Below are 22,145 nucleotides of genomic sequence, written 5' to 3' on the forward strand. Positions count from 1 at the left end.
CAAGTTTTACAGTACTGTGCTATAGGTACAATGAAAACTCACTTTACCAATATGCCAAAGGCTCACACAGATTATATTGAACAATTCTGAGACTCAATTGTTTTATTAAATTTGATGGGAGCTCATGTAGGATCAAAGTTTAATTTCTCTGTCACTCTGTACTCTCAGGAAAAACCATTAAACGTTAACAATTTTGAAAAAAAATTGCACTGAAAATGTCTCTAAATGTCAATTGTCCCTGGTTCTCATTTGATAAAACCAGTCCTGGCTGCTGACAGAGGGGAATGATTTCTCCTGATGAGAAGATTGTGTGGTTAACAAAGGCAGGTAAAAGTGTATAGTATCCATACTAAACAAGTTTTACTAAAATCAGAAAATCCATTATGGCTGAGTGTACCTTTATATGAATTCCAAAATCATTTCCCTACCCCTGATGGGATAATGTCAGACAGTTTTATCAAATTTTGTTCACAAACTTTGATGTCTAGTCACACATTAACCCCATAAGGTTATCTGACGCCAAGGAATCTTGCATCACTTTAAAATCCTGTCTTAGCTTGATTGAGTTATCTCCTCTTGGTGAATTATCTCCCCTGAGTGATTTCTTATGTCCAGACTAGAGTTTTATCGCTGTTTTATCCAATATTTCATATGGACCAAGTAGACAGAGTATATGTATTTTTTGTAAGTATCTCTCTCGTGGGATTTACAGAGCTCTTAAAAAAATTCCGACCAGTATTTGATGACATCAGAAAGAATAGCCAATCCCTGGAATTCAGTCATGTGTTCAATGGCAACAACTGACCCTCTCCATGCACTAATACTAGATATCTTGTATTTTCAATCTTTTCTTGTTGAGAGTGACCTCCCTTTGGGCGAGCTCTTCACACTGAAGCAGCCAAGACATTACACTGTTAGGCTATAAACACTAAGATGGGAATCTGGTCCTGTCTAGCCGACAATTCTCTTCTCTCCTCCGTTCTCCTTAGACATGATTTCCTGTAACAGTGATTTGTCTCTGTGATTTAAATCTTGTTCTTACTTAGCCCATGAGTTATCTCCCTTTGGTACACTTCTTCAATCTTCGGTGTCGGTTCCGCATTAATGGTGAGCTATCATCATTTACTCGTACGCAGGATATTTCCTTCCCTCTTGTCCATCTAATTATCCCCCGCGAAACGCATGTGCGGGGGATATTAAATTGGGCTCCGTGCGTCCGTGTGTCCATCTGTGTGTCCGTCCGAGATTCTTTTCCGGGCTATAACTCCATAACCGTTCAACGCAGCTCCTTGAAACTTTCTGTATATATCAGACTAGTGCCCTAGTTGTGCCTTTTGCTATTGCGGACCTTCCATTTTCGCTATTTTTTCTGTCACCATGGAAACTTAGTCAAAAATACCAAATTACTGTTTCCTTTTGTTTCCGGCTATAACTCAAAAACCGTTTGAGGCAGCTCCTTGAAACTTTCTGTATATATCAGACTAGTGCCCTAGTTGTGCCTTTTGCTATTACGGACCTTCCATATTCGGTATTTTTTCTGTCACCATGGAAACCTAATCAAAAATACCAAATTACTGTTTCCATAATAACTCTTACTTTGAGGTTGATATATACATGTATTTGGGTTTTCAGACCAACTGCGGGGCGCTGGGGATAATACCAAGCTTTGCGGCTCATTGTTTTCCTATTTCCTCCATTTAGATTGTGGTGAAGACCAAACTTTGGTAAAAGTTGGACACCATTATTACAATGTTACTATGGAAAACAAATCAATAGGTCAGTCATTTAGAATTGAGAGAAGGTAACTTAACATATGTCAGGAATTTATTTTAGAATTCATTGGAACCAAGCTGTCATACAGGGAGTAAACCAAGATTCAGCCATGATTGACCTTGAACCTATCACCTTAAACAATGGGGTACCTATAATGACTTGTTACTATTTATAGCCATGTAAAGTCCTGTTTGATAAATCTTCTGGAGAAACATTAAGATATTAGAGAGGACATAAAATCTGACCTGTGGATTTCAGTCAAAGGTTTTAATGTATCTATGATAAATTAGAGATGTTTGTTGCCTTATGCTGGAGTATTAAGCTACCATGCAGTTTAAGTAAAAAAGAAACGAATATTTTCCATTTTTTCCCCTGAAAATGAAACTTAAAAATCTACCTGCACACTATATGTATAAGTGCGCATTAGCTGATGAGGAAATTTGTGGAATTGTAACTTACACTGTAAAATGACTAGATGGGTCAGTTTGGATTACCATATTAATCCTTTGATAAGCCCATGCCTTATAACAAGCCCCCTACCTTCTGTTGAAATTCTGTAAAACATGCTGACAATACTATGACACTATCCTGGAGTAATACGGTCTACCTACCTATTGTCCCCTTAGGGTTTGATATAAATAGAAACCATAATTCTTGTGAATTTTTGTCATTTTTTCTAAATGAAAAATATCTGAAGATAGCCAAAAACAATTGACTTTATTACAATGGCCTCTGAGGCTGCAGTCTCTCTACTCTATTGATTGGTTAAAAGTAAGAAATGACGAAATCAAGGAACGCGAACAAATTTTGATTTATTTGGCACTTTTCGTCGATAGGAAGTAAACGGGACTTGTGACGCTCACAGACAGATTTCCATTTAGATATTCTATCTGTGCCTCGTTCTGCTTCGTCCACCCCTCCATATGTCCTTCACGCTATCCACCAACTCAAAAAGCTGGACTACATCATCATATACAGCACACTGCTAAAAATGATGAAATTCAAAATGGTGGCCTTCTTGAAATACTTGAAGAGTAATATATGTACTTGGGTTGTATCTTCCACTAGTCAAAAAGAGTCGTTGAATAAGTTCAGTTTCAATATGGCACATTTTTGTATTGTCTGTTGAATGAAATTTTGAATTTTGGTGTTATTTTTCCTTGTATCTCGGAAAGATAAAAAAAACCATGGAAGCATAATCAGGGCCCTGTATCTGAGATAAATGTGCCCTATTATAATGGCTGTCTGTCTGTCTGTCTGTCTGTCTACAAATATTACTCCTTTTTCTAATTATTGACCAATTTACATGCTAACTCAGGTAAGATATCAAAGTCAAAGGTAAAGGTCAAACTTTTCTGTGATGAACATTTTATTATGACATGTTGAAGGGAATTTATTCAGAATCAAAGAAGGAGTCAATTGGCAAATCAATAAGGTTCAGAGGTCAAGGTTTCTTTTCACTGATGAAACTTCTTTCTGTGAAGCATTAAACAATGAGTCAACTGACCAAAGATCAAAGTCATGGTCAAAAGTCAAGGTCACAAGGTCAAAGGTCATGCAAGATCAGATTTGTATCTTTTCACCATTGAACACTTTGTAATGACACTATGAAGCGATATTGATATGAATTTAACAAAGAATCAGTTGAGCAAAGGTCAAGGGCACTGGATCAAAGGTTAAGTTCAAATCTTGCATATTTTCAATAATTAAGATTTCGTTATGACATGATGAAGCCACGATGATCATAATAAATGAAGTCAATTAACTGACTAAAGGTCAAGATCAGGGGGACCAAAGTTCAAGGTCAATATCAGGTTTAGTATTTTGCACTGATGAACATTTTGTTGTGACACAATGAAGCAAAATTTTCAAGAATTAATGGATAAGACAACTGAAAAAAGATCAAGGTCGCTGGATTATAGTTTGTTGGGTTTATCGCCCTTCGAACAGCTAGGGTTATGTCGAGGTGGAGTCTCCTTGTAGTAGATAGTGGCTACCTCACTATACAACATAAAGGAGACCAATCACATGCCATTCAGAGTAATTCTTAAGGAACACAAACCACTACCAGTAGACAGTGTTGGAGTTTAACATTTATGGCTGCATCAGAAGATCTCAGGGATGGGTTAGATATGAGGGATCTGAAACTTCATTGAATGGTTTCATATAATTCATATAAGAAAAAAATGTTTACATTAATTCACAGATGAGGATTGTAGTAGTAAAGAATGCAGTAGGATGATTGGTTGATAACTACTATGGGAGGGAAGGTTGGAGATTTGGTGTATATTGATTTAGACTGATACACAACAAAGGCTCCAAGTGTTGCGCTGTTTAACCACGATGCTAGATCTAGGAATGACCTTGACATTGATAATCTCAGTAAAAAATACGAAACAGTGACTATATTCTGTGCTGGGGAATTTTCACATTTACTGCAAATTGGATTTTTTGCCATTGTGACGGTGACCTTGTAAATACATATTACTCTTGGGAGATTGTACAAAGCTAAGAGCTAGCGTAGTGATTATTTCTATGTATATATGCATTTTCTCGCAGCTTAAAATATAGAGCAGAGTCACAAAAAACAAATTTGATCATTTAATACTATCAAACGAAACATAATGGATGTAGTATTGTTACTTGAATCAGTTCAATGATTAAAGAAAGGAAATTTACAGCTTTACAGTAAATGTATCCCAGTCATACGTTTATATAGATATCATCTTGATATATCTGTTCTAATGTTATCATAAGGCGACCAAGTACATGACCTTGCCGTGAATATTTCATGTAGTTTCTATAGAAACATTAATCAATTATGTTTCATCTACGTTCCTTAACTTAATTAAAGAAATTACTTTAAATAAATTTTCCGTAGGAAAGCTTTCAAGAACATAAGTTCCTTAGCTAAGATTTTTACCCCTTAAATTCAGTAATGTGGAAAATAGTGGAAAAGCATTTGATGCTTTTGACTGCATTTGATGCTTTTGACTGCTTTTGACTGCATTTGATGCTTTTGACTGCTTTTGACTGCTTTTGACTATTTTTGACTGCTTTTGACTGCATTTGATGCTTTTGACTGCTTTTGACTGCTTTTGAAAAGAATCAAATGCTTTTCTTCTACAACAAGCATTAAGAATTGCCTATGTGAAGGAATGTTGATGAATCCTGCAGAAACTGTTGACACATCTGTTTTGTGTGGATATTTAAAACAGAGAGAGAATATCTCTAATTATTTGACCATTGTAATGGTCCCAATGCCAGGGAACCATCGCCTCCGACTCACAGGGGCTTCCAAGGGTTCTGATGACCCAGAGTGAGAAAAATTAATCCCATGGCATGAACTGACAATGGTAAGGGGTTGGTGGTCAAACCTTTGGGTTATTTTTTCATTCTTGGTCATAGGAATGTGTCATGCCCTAGCTGTGCTAAATCAAAGTAGATAGTTGGCTTATGGCAGGGCAATGGAATTACATTTGTTTGTAATTTTACTGAACAGCAATAGATATAGGTGGGCTTATTACAGGACAATTAAATTACATTTGTTGGTAATTTTACTGAACAGCAATAGATATGGATGGGCTTATTATACAGGACAACAAAATAATGTTTTCTAGGATTTTAACTGGACTGCAGTTTTTACTGGTTGGCTTATCACAAGGTACCAGGTATGGACTTATTACCAGGTATGGACTTATTACCAGACATAGGCTTATTACCAGATATGGGCTTGTTATCAGACGTGGACTTTTATCAGACATGGACTTTTATCAGACATGGACTTATTACCAGACATGGACTTATTACCAGACATGGGCTTATTACTAGACATTTGTTTATTACCAGACATGAACTTCTTACCAGACATGAACTAATTATAAGACATGGACTTATTACAAGATATGGGCTTTTTACTTGGTGTCGGCTTATTACCATGATGTCTGTAAGAAATTAAATGTTTTCACCTTCATCAGAAAAGAAGGAAAATCCATCTAAGATGGGGTGGGTTTATTGAGAGGATGGGTGTTTAATATCGTAAACGTGGTACTGTAGAAGGTAAAAAGCAAGACTTTAAAAGTAAGAACCACACACATATATATATATAATTTCATCGGAGTTTTTCCTGGAAGTCGTTCCTACAAATGGAATTGTTTTTCCAGTGATACTTGATTGTTCAGATAAAAAATGTGTGGCCTTTAATTTGGAAATTGGAAAAAACCAAACCCTATGAACCGACGGTGTTTTCTAAAATTGAAAAATACCAAAAACAAAGATTACAGAGAAAAAGCTTCTCACCGGATAGCTAGGTAAACTATTTTGTAAGGAACATTGAAATTGGAAAGTGATTTTTAAAGGAACAGCCTTGAAAAGTTAAAAGATTATCTTTGTGAGGAGTATGTGTCCACTGTTAGCGCTGAAATCTTATCTCAGAAACATCTCCGCAGAATTAAGATACATTTTACCTATATATGTACGTTTTTCCGAGGATTTTATCAACAGTCGGGCGACTGGATTCTTTTCTCTCTGAAGTCTCTGCAGCCATGCTGTTAAAGTGGAAATTGTTTTTGATTTGGAGATTTAATTTCAATCCAAAACAGCATAAAGAAAATTGTTGACCTTACAGAAAGAACTGACGATACGCTGTAAACAGTGTTTTTACATCAGCTGTTTATGCCGTAAACTATACAAGGTCTTGACAGAAATACTGATATTTCACGAAGTACACATTATCAGAAATAGTTATACTGGTGTCCCTGTATCCCTGATCAAAACTTTAATTTGGTAAACATAGTGATATCCTCCTACATGTAGGCAGTGTTTTCATAAACAGCAAATTTACAGAAGTAATGATTTTCTGTAAACAATATATTCACATAAAAAGTATATTCTTTAAAACACTGTAGATGTGTCTGAAAAATATAAGGTAGGTAGGTGGAGGAAATCTTTTGATTTTTATGCCCTTGGCATGAAATAGGGGAGGGAGGGTGGGGGGGGGGTATATGTTACCAATGTCTGTCGCACGTCCCCGTCACACTGTTTGTGTCCAATCCTCTTTTGTCCCAATGCAATGATGCAATGTAACTACTTTGTAGCTAATCTCAGGAACTGCTGATGCGATTCTCACCAAACTGTTTCAGGATGTCAAGTGGCAGTGGGGACATTTATGTCTTACAGGTATTTTCTAGGTTATATTAATAGTTTTATTTAAAGAAATTGATATATTCTAAGAAATACTAATGTTTAAAGATAGTTATATCCTGTAAAGAAATCTGTCTGGAGTGAGAAAAGGATTGATCCACCTGTCTCATTTAGATGTATTGACAATCACATAACTAATGTTTTACTGTTTTTCACCTGTTAACGAGTTATACTAATTGACTGACACCTTCCTTTGATGTCGAACAGGTAATCAATCATTGATACCTGGGATCATTTTCTTGACATAAACAGGTCTGTTTATTTATTGACTTGGGTCGTTAGAGTAATTAAATGTCGTCCCACAAAACGTTTCTTCACTGAGACTCCACTAATGTTTAATTCTGTACTTTACACCAAGTGTTGTGGCCCTATTTTTTACCCCGTCAGTCCGTCTGTCTGTCCGAGTCTGTCTGTCTGTCTGTCTCTGTCTGAGTCTGTCAATACAACTTCCTCAGATATGTCACATGCTTCCATAAGGGCCAACAAGAATTCTAATACAAGTTGATGACTTATTTTGTAATGGTTGTGAAATGTTAAGAACATTTTCAGGATGTCGGCCATTTCAAAATTTTAAATGGATAGGAAAAGTGCTGTGGCAATAAAGACATGGAGTTGAACCTGGGACCATCATTTGTAAACCGACACTCAATGGGATAGATGTTACACCTGCATGGTTACTGGCACACGGCCGAGACCAGCTCTGAGATACAAAATGATTCAGGCTTGGTAGACTCCCTTTAAGGTATTGGAATCAATACGTAAGAATTAAAATATATATATATATAGATTGTGACACTTCATTATGATATAAAGCTGTAACTTTTCCCATATACATTTAGGTCTGTGAGAGACTTGAGCAATATATACAATTACTGTCCCCTGTCCAACACACTAACACACAGCCCTTATGATATAAATAAACGTCAGGTCAGATGTACTTTATAATTTCTGATGAATTTCTAGATGACATAACCTGGAATCGCACCAAAACTCATATCGACAGTTGTAGTTGGAGCCTCCAATTTCCGTGTTTCCGTGGTAAGGTACATCATTGACAAACCTGGATCAAGTTTAACAACGTACAGTAATAGGTGCTCAAATTCAAACTTATTCTACATTACGATAAACAAAGACTTTCATAAGCTATCAGTTGTGTTTTTCCCATTGAAACTCTTAAGTAATAAGTATTGATTAATCTTACACAGAACTATTTCCTTACAACTGATCGACATTTCCTTCCTGGACAAATATTCACGTTTTTAATCAATTTTTCTTGCCTTTCATCCTGCCGAGAAATAATTAAAGGAGTCAAAACGTTTTCAATATTGTTGACTTTTTAGCTTGAATAACAGCTGGAATAAAAAGTTTGATTGTAATGTGTTGACTTTCATTTTCATAGACAAACAACTTCACACAAACGTGAAATGTACGTACTCTTAGCCCTGGAGAATGTTGTACATTTCAATTAAAGATAATCTACGTGTTGTTAACATAAAAAAATCATTGATGCTGGCATTTGATCTCCAAAAAAACGCTATTGACACGAAAACAAAAGATCAATTGAAAAACATAAAATTCAGAGCGTTTCCTGAACAAGGGACATAACTCCCTGAATGATTGTAATATTCTCTCTTTAGTGGACAACTTTCTCTGTCCATACAAACAATGTCTTACTGACTTCTATATAAGGTCGTGTTCATTGACTGCATATTGTTTTGTTAGCTGACATTATCAGAAATAATATTTTCATTTCCCCATATTATATTTTTTAGACACTGTACAAAGCTCACATGGTTTCAATTTGCGGTTATCAACATTATGTTTCAATGCTGTTTTTTCATGGGGTATTTGAAAATACTGTCCGTGAATGTTATCAAACATTTATTTTGATGACAAACTAACCAAACTTGATAACTAACCTGATATTGATATTGTGGAATATATTGAGTAGCCTCTGTCCCAGGACGCTAACACAAAGATAAGCAATTTATATATAACTCTCACTTTTTTTTTTGTTATTTCTTTTAATTTCTGGAAACATTATATCTAATTTAAGTTTGAATTTAATAATAATGACATTTTTTTTCAAACTTTCCAGACATCCATTGAATTTTTACAAATGATTGATATTATTAAGCTGACAATGCCAGGAAAACACTTGAGGGTGGTTTTTCTGAAGCCAACTGTTGCTTCCCATGGCTATTGTGTAGAGAATGATTGTATAGAATTTAATGGTGGGCTAACACACCATATTGACAATTTATGTGTTAACAGAAAATATCCAGAACTATATGTCTGTTTGCAACATTGATCCATCAATACAATTCTTATAGGCACTTAAATAAAACCTGTCTATAAAGGACAACTCCCATAGATAAATTCTTACTGACGTCCTGTCTATAAAGGACCAGTCTCCCATAGATAAATTCTGACGTCCTGTCTATAAAGAACAGCTCCTGTAAATAAATTCTGACATCCTGTCTATAAAGGACAGCTCCCATTAGATAAATTCTGACATCGGTCTATAAAGGACAGCTCCCATAGATAACATATCGTGACATCCTGTTCCTATAAAGGATAGCTTCCCATAGATAAATTCTGACATCCTGTCTATAAAGGACAGCTCCCATAGATAAATTCTGACATCCTGTCTATAAAGGACAGCTCCCATAGATACATTCTGACATCCTGTCTATAAAGGACAGCTCCCATAGATAAATTCTGACATCCTGTCTATAAAGGACAGCTCCCATAGATAAATTCTGACATCCTGTCTATAAAGGACAGCTCCCGTAGATAAATTCTGACATCCTGTCTATAAAGGACAGCTCCCATAGATAAATTCTGACATCCTGTCTATAAAGGACAGCTCCTATAGATAAATACTGACATCCTGTCTATAAAGGACAGCTCCCATAGATAAATTCTTACTGACATCCTGTCTATAAAGGACAGCTCCCGTAGATAAATTCTGACATCCTGTCTATAAAGGACAGATCCCATTGATAAATTATGACATCCTGTCTATAAAGGACAGCTCCCATAGATAAACTCTGACATCCTGTCTATAAAGGACAGCTCCTATAGATAAATTCTGACATCCTGTCTATAAAGGACAGCTCCCATAGATAAATTCTTACTGACATCCTGTCTATAAAGGACAGCTCCCGTAGATAAATTCTGACATCCTGTCTATAAAGGACAGATCCCATTGATAAATTATGACATCCTGTCTATAAAGGACAGCTCCTGTAGATAAATTCTGACATCCTGTCTATAAAGGACAGCTCCCATAGATAAATTCTGACATCCTGTCTATAAAGGACAGCTCCTATAGATAAATTCTGACAACCTGTCTATAAAGGACAGCTCCTATAGATAAATTCTGACATCCTGTCTATAAAGGACAGCTCCCGTAGATAAATTCTGACATCCTGTCTATAAAGGACAGCTCCCATAGATAAATTCTGACATCCTGTCTATAAAGGACAGCTCCCATAGATAAATTCTGACGTCTTGTCTATAAAGGACAGCTCCCATAGATAAATTCTGACAACCTGTCTATAAAGGACAGCTCACATAGATAAATTCTGACATCCTGTCTATAAAGGACAGCTCCCGTAGATAAATTCTGACATCCTGTCTATAAAGGACAGCTCCCATAGATAAATTCTGACATCCTGTCTATAAAGGAGAGCTCCCGTAGATAAATTCAGACATCCTGTCTATAAAGGACAGCTCCCATAGATAAATTCTGACATCCTGTCTATAAAGGACAGCTCACATAGATAAATTCTGACAACCTGTCTATAAAGGACAGATCCCATTGATAAATTCTGACATCCTGTCTATAAAGGACAGTGCCCATAGATAAATTCTGACGTCTTGTCTATAAAGGACAGCTCCCATAGATAAATTCTGACATCCTGTCTATAAAGGACAGCTCCCATAGATAAATTCTGACATCCTGTCTATAAAGGACAGCTCCCATAGATAAATTCTGACATCCTGTCTATAAAGGACAGCTCCCATAGATAAATTCTGACATCCTGTCTATAAAGGACAGCTCCCATAGATAAATACTGATGTCCTGTCTATAAAGGACAGATCCCATAGATAAATTCTGACATCCTGTCTATAAAGGGCAGCTCCCATAGATAAATTCTGACATCCTGTCTATAAAGGACAGCTCCCATTGATAAATTCTTACTGACGTCCTGTCTATAAAGGGCAGCTCCCATAGATAAATTCTGACATCCTGTCTACAAAGGACAGCTCCCATAGATAAATTCTGACATCCTGTCTATAAAGGACAGCTCCCGTAGATAAATTCTAACATACTGTCTATAAAGGACAGCTCCCATAGATAAATTCTGACATCCTGTCTATAAAGGACAGCTCCTATAGATAAATTTTGACATCCTGTCTATAAAGGACAGCTCCCATAGATAAATTCTGACATCCTGTCTATAAAGGACAGCTCCCATTGATAAATTCTGACATCCTGTCTATAAAGGACAGTGCCCATAGATAAATTCTAACAACCTGTCTATAAAGGACAGCTCCCATAGATAAATTCTGACATCCTGTCTATAAAGGACAGCTCACATAGATAAATTCTGACATCCTGTCTATAAAGGACAGCTCCTATAGATAAATTCTGATATCTTGTCTATAAAGTACAGCTCCTATAGATAAATTCTGACATCCTGTCTATAAAGGACAGCTCCCATAGATAAATTCTGACATCCTGTCTATAAAGGACAGCTCCCATAGATAAATTCTGACATCCTGTCTATAAAGGAGAGCTCCCGTAGATAAATTCAGACATCCTGTCTATAAAGGACAGCTCCCATAGATAAATTCTGACATCCTGTCTATAAAGGACAGCTCACATAGATAAATTCTGACATCCTGTCTATAAAGGACAGATCCCATTGATAAATTCTGACATCCTGTCTATAAAGGACAGTGCCCAAAGATAAATTCTGACGTCCTGTCTATAAAGGACAGTGCCCATAGATAAATTCTGACAACCTGTCTATAAAGGACAGTGCCCATAGATAAATTCTGACATCCTGTCTATAAAGGACAGCTCCCATAGATAAATTCTGACATCCTGTCTATAAAGGACAGTGCCCATAGATAAATTCTGACGTCTTGTCTATAAAGGACAGCTCCCATAGATAAATTCTGACATCCTGTCTATAAAGGACAGCTCCCATAGATAAATTCTGACATCCTGTCTATAAAGGACAGCTCCCATAGATAAATTCTGACATCCTGTCTATAAAGGACAGCTCCCATAGATAAATTCTTACTGACGTCCTGTCTATAAAGGACAGCTCCCATAGATAAATTCTTACTGACAATCTGTTGATAAAGGACAGCTCCCAAAACTAGATTTCACATACTTGGACTCGAACCCAAAACCTCTGACTTCTAACCATTTGAAATACCTTACCACCGCTGTTCAGCCCTGTCTAGTAAAGTGACAATCCTCATTCATTCACACAAGACCCTATAACACATTAATTGGGTGGCAAATGTATCAGTAGAGAAAGAATGACCATGCAGACTGGGACTTAAACCTGGAACCTCCAAACTCAAGACGGGCAATCTTACCGTTTGAGTTACCTTGTGGCCAGCGTTCAACTCTGTCCAGCCATGCTTCATTTGTAAACGTCTATGGTGCTGATTAATGGATAAATATTAGTCAGACTCACTGAGTTCATGGACCCAAAGATAATCACTTAATTAGAAAATCCCATTAAATCTCTAATTAATCAAATTGACTGTTTGAAATGAAAACTTATATCTAGCCAGTTAACATGTGTGTGGTATATCTTTGAAGTACTGGTAAAATGTGTGTTTTATTATAGATATCCAGCTGTCACATCAATCAATATACATGTACGGGTATTAGTCGATACCAAATTATGTCATCATATGAAATAGGATTTTCAGGTCATATTTAAAAAAATTATTTCCTGCACAAACATTTGTATCCTAATGGTCTGTCCATAGAAAACTTGGTTGATGCGAAAGCTTGGCTGTTTGTCGAGTAAATTTCTGCTATCATAGCAGTTAAATCTTACAAAGCCATTATACTACCAACTGTTACACTGAGAAAACTTGTACCGAACATAATTCACCAAGTCAATAATACGGAGCCTCATTGTGAATGTGTTGATTGATAGTTTTCAAAAACTGTTTTACAAGTCCCAACTTTTGTTTACAACCAGAAGAATTTAAATTCAAATTCAAACTTATAAGTTTAGTGAAATTGACGTTTTCCTGTAATTTCCGTGTTGGAGTATTTCCTGGACGAAGTGCTGCACACTTGTGTTTGCTGTCGTTGACGGTCGTAATGTCAGATTATTAATACCATTGTATGTTACGGAGCAGCAAAGACAGCGCTGTACCGGAGTGACTTATCTGTCAACACACATATCACACCTCTATACTGACTTCTTATCACTGTGGATACTGATATTTATCTTATACGACAGTCATCAACGACAGGTAAGGCAGATGAGATTTGTTTACCTTCTATGTTTACAAACATTTTATTGTGGATCTGGACAGGTAAAATGCTATAAGCAAGCATTCCTCATCAATTACATGTAATTTAACGGTTTCTAAGAAACTGGTACCAGAGTTGATCAATCAAAATTACCTACTTCATGCCAACTCGAATGAACCATTATAGGTGGGGCTTTGATAAAGGTGATGGCTTGACAGGACTTGTCTTACCTGGAAAATAAAAAAACAACTTCTCAAAAGGTGGTTAGGAGCTTACTTTAAACATGATGAACATTTAGATTTCTGAGAAATTCCATGAACATTTTTTGATACTTTTGCAGAATTTTGTCTTAATATGGGCAACATTTATGGAATAATTAATGGGATTGCATACAATATGGAGGTTTAATGAAATAGGTTTGTTCAAGTTCAAGGTCAGGCACCAAGTTGCTTCGGTGTATTGTCCAATATTTATCACTGTATACTGAACCTGTGTAGTCTGGAAACCTGTATAAACCGGACCTTTAATTAGGTGTTTCTGTATACATTTCTATGTAAAACTGGACCTGTGTAGTCTGGAAACCTGTATAAACCGGACCTTTAATTAGGTGTTTCTGTATACATTTCTATGTAAACTGAACCTGTGTAGTCTGGAAACCTGTATAAACCGGACCTTTAATTAGGTGTTTCTGTATACATTTCTATGTAAAACTGGACCTGTGTAGTCTGGAAACCTGTATAAACCGGACCTTTAATTAGGTGTTTCTGTATACATTTCTATGTAAAACTGGACCTGTGTAGTCTGGACACCTGTATAAACCGACCTTTAATTAGGTGTTACTGTATACATTTCTATGTTAACTGGACCTGTGTAGTCTGGATACCTGTATAAACCGACCTTTAATTAGGTGTTACTGAATACATTTCTATATAAAACTGGACCTGTGTAGTCTGGACACCTGTATAAACCAGACCTTTAATTAGGTGTTACTGTATACATTTCTATGTTAACTGGACCTGTGTAGTCTGGATAGCTGTATAAACCGACCTTTAATTAGGTGTTACTGTATACATTTCTATATAAACTGGACCTGTGTAGTCTGGACACCTGTATAAACCAGACCTTTAATTAGGTGTTACTGTATACATTATAAACTGGACCTGTGTAGTCTGGACACCTGTATAAACCGACCTTTAATTAGGTGTTACTGTATACATTTCTATGTAAAACTGGACCTGTGTAGTCTGGACACCTGTATAAACCGGACCTTTAATTAGGTGTTACTGTATACATTTCTATGTTAACTGGACCTGTGTAGTCTGGATACCTGTATAAACCAACCTTTAATTAGGTGTTACTGTATACATTTCTATATAAAACTGGACCTGTGTAGTCTGGACACCTGTATCAACTGACCTTTAATAAGGTGTTACTGTATACATTTCTATGTAAACTGAACCTGTGTAGTCTGGACACCTGTATAAACCAGACCTTTAATTAGGTGTTACTGTATACATTTCTATATAAACTGGATCTGTGTAGTCTGGACACCTGTATAAACCGGACCTTTAATTAGGTGTTACTGTATACATTTCTATATAAACTGGACCTGTGTAGTCTGGATACCTGTATAAACCGTACCTTTAATTAGGTGTTACTGTATACATTTCTATATAAACTGGATCTGTGTAGTCTGGACACCTGTATAAACCGGACCTTTAATTAGGTGTTACTGTATACATTTCTATATAAAGTGGACCTGTGTAGTCTGGACACCTGTATAAACCGGACCTTTAATTAGGTGTTACTGTATACATTTCTATATAAACTGGACCTGTGTAGTCTGGACACCTGTATAAACCGACCTTTAATTAGGTGTTACTGTATACATTTCTATGTAAACTGGACCTGTGTAGTCTGGATACCTGTATAAACCAGACCTTTAATTAGGTGTTACTGTATACATTTCTATGTAAACTGGACCTGTGTAATCTGGACACCTGTATAAACCAGACATTTAATTAGGTGTTACTGTATACATTATAAACTGGACCTGTTTAGTCTGGACACCTGTATAAACCAGACCTTTAATTAGGTGTTACTGTATACATTTCTATGTAAAACTGGACCTGTGTAATCTGGACACCTGTATAAACCAGACATTTAATTAGGTGTTACTGTATACATTATAAACTGGACCTGTTTAGTCTGGAAACCTGTATAAACCAGACCTTTAATTAGGTGTTACTGTATACATTTCTATGTAAAACTGGACCTGTGTAATCTGGACACCTGTATAAACCGGACCCTTATCTAGGTGTTACACCAAAGTTTCCCTGAGATACTGGTATATGATGTTGTACAGGACACCAAAGTTTCCCTGAGATACTGGTATATGATGTTGTACAGGACACCAAGGTTCCCTAGGATGGGAGGTAGCAGTATAATGGTATTGTATAGGACACCAAGGTTCCCTAGGATAGGAGGTGGCAGTATAATGGTATTGTACAGGACACCAAGGTTACCTAGGATAGGAGGTAGCAGTATAATGGTATTGTACAGGACACCAAGGTTACCTAGGATAGGAGGTGGCAGTATAATGGTATTGTACAGGATACCAAGGTTCCCTAGGATGGGAGGTAGTAGTATAATGGTATTGTACAGGACACCAAGGTTCCCTAGGATAGGAGGTAGCAGTATAATGGTATTGTACAGGACACCAGTTCCCTAGGATGGGAGGTAGCAGTATAATGGTATTGTACAGGACACCAAGGTTACCTAGGATAGGAGGTAGCAGTATAATGGTATTGTACAGGACACCAAGGTTACCTAGGATAGGAGGTAGTAGTATAATGGTATTGTACAGGACACCAAGGTTCCCTAGGATAGGAGGTGGCAGTATAATGGTATTGTACAGGACACCAAGGTTCCCTAGGATAGGAGGTAGCAGTATAATGGTATTGTACAGGACACCAAGGTTCCCTAGGATAGGAGGTAGTAGTATAATGGTATTGTACAGGACACCAAGGTTCCCTAGGATAGGAGGTAGCAGTATAATGGTATTGTACAGGACACCAAGGTTCCCTAGGATAGGAGGTAGTAGTATAATGGTATTGTACAGGACACCAAGGTTCCCTAGGATAGGAGGTAGCAGTATAATGGTATTGTACAGGACACCAAGGTTCCCTAGGATAGGAGGTAGTAGTATAATGGTATTGTACAGGACACCAAGGTTCCCTAGGATAGGAGGTAGCAGTATAATGGTATTGTACAGGACACCAAGGTTCCCTAGGATAGGAGGTAACAGTATAATGGTATTGTACAGGACACCAAGGTTCCCTAGGATAGGAGGTAGCAGTATAATGGTATTGTACAGGACACCAGTTCCCTAGGATAGGAGGTAGTAGTATAATGGTATTGTACAGGACACCAAGGTTCCCTAGGATAGGAGGTAGCAGTATAATGGTATTGTACAGGACACCAAGGTTCCCTAGGATAGGAGGTGGCAGTATAATGGTATTGTACAGGACACCAAGGTTCCCTAGGATAGGAGGTAGCAGTATAATGGTATTGTACAGGACACCAAGGTTCCCTAGGATAGGAGGTGGCAGTATAATGGTATTGTACAGGACACCAAGGTTCCCTAGGATAGGAGGTAGCAGTATAATGGTATTGTACAGGACACCAAGGTTCCCTAGGATGGGAGGTAGCAGTATAATGGTATTGTACAGGACACCAAGGTTACCTAGGATAGGAGGTAGTAGTATAATGGTATTGTACAGGACACCAAGGTTCCCTAGGATAGGAGGTGGCAGTATAATGGTATTGTACAGGACACCAAGGTTCCCTAGGATAGGAGGTAGCAGTATAATGGTATTGTACAGGACACCAAGGTTACCTAGGATAGGAGGTAGCAGTATAATGGTATTGTACAGGACACCAAGGTTACCTAGGATAGGAGGTAGTAGTATAATGGTATTGTACAGGACACCAAGGTTACCTAGGATAGGAGGTAGCAGTATAATGGTATTGTACAGGACACCAAGGTTCCCTAGGATAGGAGGTAGCAGTATAATGGTATTGTACAGGACACCAAGGTTCCCTAGGATAGGAGGTAGTAGTATAATGGTATTGTACAGGACACCAAGGTTCCCTAGGATAGGAGGTAGTAGTATAATGGTATTGTACAGGACACCAAGGTTCCCTAGGATAGGAGGTAGCAGTATAATGGTATTGTATAGGACACCAAGGTTCCCTAGGATAGGAGGTAGCAGTATAATGGTATTGTACAGGACACCAAGGTTCCCTAGGATAGGAGGTGGCAGTATAATGGTATTGTACAGGACACCAAGGTTCCCTAGGATAGGAGGTAGCAGTATAATGGTATTGTACAGGACACCAAGGTTACCTAGGATAGGAGGTAGCAGTATAATGGTATTGTACAGGACACCAAGGTTCCCTAGGATAGGAGGTAGTAGTATAATGATGTTGTACAGGACACCAAGGTTCCCTAGGATGGGAGGTAGCAGTATAATGGTATTGTACAGGACACCAAGGTTCCCTAGGATAGGAGGTGGCAGTATAATGGTATTGTACAGGACACCAAGGTTCCCTAGGATAGGAGGTAGCAGTATAATGGTATTGTACAGGACACCAAGGTTCCCTAGGATAGGAGGTAGCAGTATAATGGTATTGTACAGGACACCAAGGTTCCCTAGGATAGGAGGTAGCAGTATAATGGTATTGTATAGGACACCAAGGTTCCCTAGGATAGGAGGTAGCAGTATAATGGTATTGTACAGGACACCAAGGTTACCTAGGATGGGAGGTAGTAGTATAATGGTATTGTACAGGACACCAAGGTTCCCTAGGATAGGAGGTGGCAGTATAATGGTATTGTACAGGACACCAAGGTTCCCTAGGATAGGAGGTAGCAGTATAATGGTATTGTACAGGACACCAAGGTTCCCTAGGATAGGAGGTAGCAGTATAATGGTATTGTACAGGACACCAAGGTTACCTAGGATAGGAGGTAGCAGTATAATGGTATTGTACAGGACACCAAGGTTCCCTAGGATAGGAGGTAGCAGTATAATGGTATTGTACAGGACACCAAGGTTCCCTGAGATACTGGTATATGTTGTTGTATAGGACACCAAAGTTTCCCGGAGATACTGGTATATGATGTTGTACAGGACACCAGTTTCCTAGGGTGGGAGGTAGCAGTATAATGGTATTGTACTTTAATAAAACTGACCCAGACCTGTGTCACTTTCTCTGCTAGGATATGACCGTTTACTTAAACAGCTATGACTGGACACTGTTGTTGACCGTTACAACAGAGAAAACAGAATTTCCTATAAATTGATAGGGCTCAAGTGGTATTACTATTGAACGGCCAATCTGACGTGTGCCGTTGACTTTTTAGGCCCGAGGCTAACTGGCTTGATCAGCAGCTAATGTATTGATACTGTCGCTGATGTGAGACGGAATCGCTGAGGCGGCACTGGGGTTTTGTGTTGAAGAATTATGGCCCTATAGGATTTTCATTCATGTACTTCCAGATGAATCGAGGGATGTAATGAGGATTTTCTAAGATAGGTTTGTATAGTGTCTGTGTGGGTATTGGACAGTACACGCTCCGGAGAGGCAGACCGACAAAATCTGATTTAGTATTGGAATTATTCTGGACTGTAGACTTGAGGATTTAGCTGGATACAGAAGGTAATGATGTTTATATGTAGAAAACTATCCTATTACACCATTTAAAAAATATTTCTGATTTGCATATCAAACGACTAAACTTAAAAAAAATTTAACTATCTGGAAAAGGACAGTTAGAATCTCACTTAAAATCTTACCCAAATAATAATTAGACAGATTATATAATACAATTACTCTATCAGAAGGAGATAACAAAAGGGAGATAACTTTATCCATGGGAGATAACTTTATCCAGGGGAGATAACTTTATCCAGGGGAGATAACTTCATTTGGGAAGATGACATCACTCAAAGAAGTAGCATTGCTGAAAAGGAGACAATTCTATCCAAGGGTCATACCATAATTCAAGGGAGATAATCCGAATAATAGGGAATGATTGTTTCTCACTTAATCAGTCTCCAGTAATAATCTGAACCTGCATTGTCACTACATCCATAAGTGGCATCATCCGATGTTAAAACGTGGAATGTGGTGAAGTTAATTTCGTGTTTAGATGGCTAATTAGCACTAAATAAGATTGATTTAACAACAAAATGCTCACAAACACCAAAACATGGAGGTTCCAGTTCCTAATTGACTGTCTAAATGGGCTGTGAGAAATGTCTTGCATGTTTTTCTGTTAAAAAATATAAAATTCTGTGTCTGTTCAAGGTATCTGTGATGTGGTTTGTGTGATATCTCTGTGATTTATGGTCTCACTGGATCGAGAGGACTAACTGTACAGGATATAGGTGGAGGAGTGTCCAATGCCTTGATTACCGCTATTACACTATTTATCCTCAAATAAACCCTCTCCTCTAGTGTAAAAGTATTAAAGTTTGTGGAGAGCTCATTTGTGAAACATTTTGTAGCGTCCTATGTAGCATTTAAAATGAATGATTTTGCAAAAAAGAAGGGGTTATTTGTGGATAAATACGGTATTGTTAAAAAAGTCCTTCATTATCTTAAAAGTTATATTATCATTGAACATTCATAAATGACAGTAGGGGTGGTCTCTAAAGACGGGTTCTACTGTAGTAACAGTAAGGTGGTCTCTAAAGACAGGTTCTACTGTAGTTACAGTAAGGTGGTCTCTGAAGACAGGTTCTACTGTAGTGAACAGTAGGGTGGTCTCTAAAGACAGGTTCTACTGTAGTTACAGTGAGGTGGTCTATAAAGACAGGTTCTACTGTAGTAACAGTGAGGTGGTCTCTAAAGACAGGTTCTACTGTAGTGACAGTAAGGTGGTCTCTAAAGACAGGTTCTACTGTAGTTACAGTGAGGTGGTCTCTAAAGACAGGTTCTACTGTAGTTACAGTGAGGTGGTCTCTAAAGACAGGTTCTACTGTAGTTACAGTAGGGTGGTCTCTAAAGACAGGTTCTACTGTAGTGACAGTAAGGTGGTCTCTAAAGATAGGTTCTACTGTAGTGACAGTAAGGTGGTCTCTAAAGACAGGTTCTACTGTAGTTACAGTAAGGTGGTCTCTAAAGACAGGTTCTACTGTAGTTACAGTAAGGTTGTCTTTGAAGACAGGTTCTACTGTACTTACAGTAAGGTGGTCTCTAAAGACAGGTTCTACTGTAGTTACAGTAGGGTGGTCTCTAAAGACAGGTTCTACTGTAGTAACAGTAAGGTGGTCTCTAAAGACAGGTTCTACTGTAGTTACAGTAAGGTGGTCTCTAAAGACAGGTTCTACTGTAGTAACAGTAAGGTGGTCTCTAAAGACAGGTTCTACTGTAGTTACAGTAAGGTGGTCTCTAAACACAGGTTCTACTGTTGTAACAGAAGGGGTGGTCTCTAATGACAGGTTATACTGTAGTGACAATAGTTTGTCTCTATATACAGGTTATATGTTATTACAGAAAGCTAGTTTAACCCAGAGATACAGAGACTGCTAAATCTCTATATGTGATAGAGCGTTTCAAATGTCAATAAATCAACGTGTCAACAAAGTTAATTTGATATTGGTTTTCTAATTTGAAAATTTAAAATGAGAAGAATGTCGGGTGATTTGTCAAATTAAGACATCATTGATTCTCTTGCCTGTCTTTGCTGAGTTACAGATATTTAAGGGTTGAGGCCTACAGTTATTGGAAAGTCCTGTATCAATAAGTCAGGTTTAAATGGACCTATCTGTTACATAGCACAGTCAATAGTCCACAAGCCTGATACAGTTGAAAACTACCGTATATATCCACAAACAAACCCCTACAAATGATTAAGCCCCATCTTCAGTTTTGCAGAATCATCAATTTTAGATTAGAAAACTGAAAGTGGGTCACAAACAAACTCTCCCCAAATTTTAATACTGAACAAATCTTACTACTTTACACAACTTTTACACTAGGTGAGGGGACTTATTTGAGGATAAATATGGTACTAAACTTTTACAATAGGGAAAGGGGCTTATTTGAGGATAGATATTGTACTAAACTTTTACACTTGGGGAGGGGACTTATTTGAGGATAGATATGGTACTAAACTTTTACACTTGCGGAGGGGACTTATTTGAGGATAAATATGGTACTAAACTTTTACAATAGGGAAAGGGGCTTATTTGAGGATAAATATGGTACTAAACTTTTACAATAGGGAAAGGGGCTTATTTGAGGATAGATATGGTACTAAACTTTTACACTTGGGGAGGGGACTTATTTGAGGATAGATATGGTACTAAACTTTTACACTTGCGGAGGGGACTTATTTGAGGATAAATATGGTACTAAACTTTTACACTTGGGGAGGGGACTTATTTGAGGATAAATATGGTACTAAACTTTTATACAAGGGGAGGGGACTTATTTGAGGATAGATATGGTACTAAACTTTTACACTTGGGGAGGGGACTTATTTGAGGATAGATATGGTACTAAACTTTTACAATAGGGAAAGGGGCTTATTTGAGGATAGATATGGTACTAAACTTTTACAATAGGGAAA

General features: G+C 37.5%; 2 protein-coding genes across 4 annotated transcripts in view; one reads left to right on the top strand and one right to left on the bottom strand.

Moving 5' to 3' along the window:
- Positions 1 to 22,145, bottom strand: part of LOC117340375 (foot protein 1 variant 1-like) — a 97,517-nt gene that overhangs the window by 44,704 nt on the left and 30,668 nt on the right. The gene's annotated exons all lie outside the window — the stretch shown is intronic.
- Positions 19,059 to 22,145, top strand: part of LOC117340282 (kin of IRRE-like protein 1) — a 378,740-nt gene continuing 375,653 nt past the window's right edge. For 2 of the 3 annotated variants that reach the window (XR_004535419.1, XM_033902047.1), the window contains exon 1: positions 19,059 to 19,225. The gene's annotated coding sequence lies outside the window, so the exon portion shown is untranslated. The remainder of the gene's footprint in view (positions 19,226 to 22,145) is intronic. The other variant, XM_033902049.1, reaches the window with a different exon arrangement.

This window comes from Pecten maximus, chromosome 13 (genome assembly GCF_902652985.1).
Source record: "Pecten maximus chromosome 13, xPecMax1.1, whole genome shotgun sequence".
Lineage (NCBI taxonomy): Eukaryota > Metazoa > Mollusca > Bivalvia > Pectinida > Pectinidae > Pecten > Pecten maximus.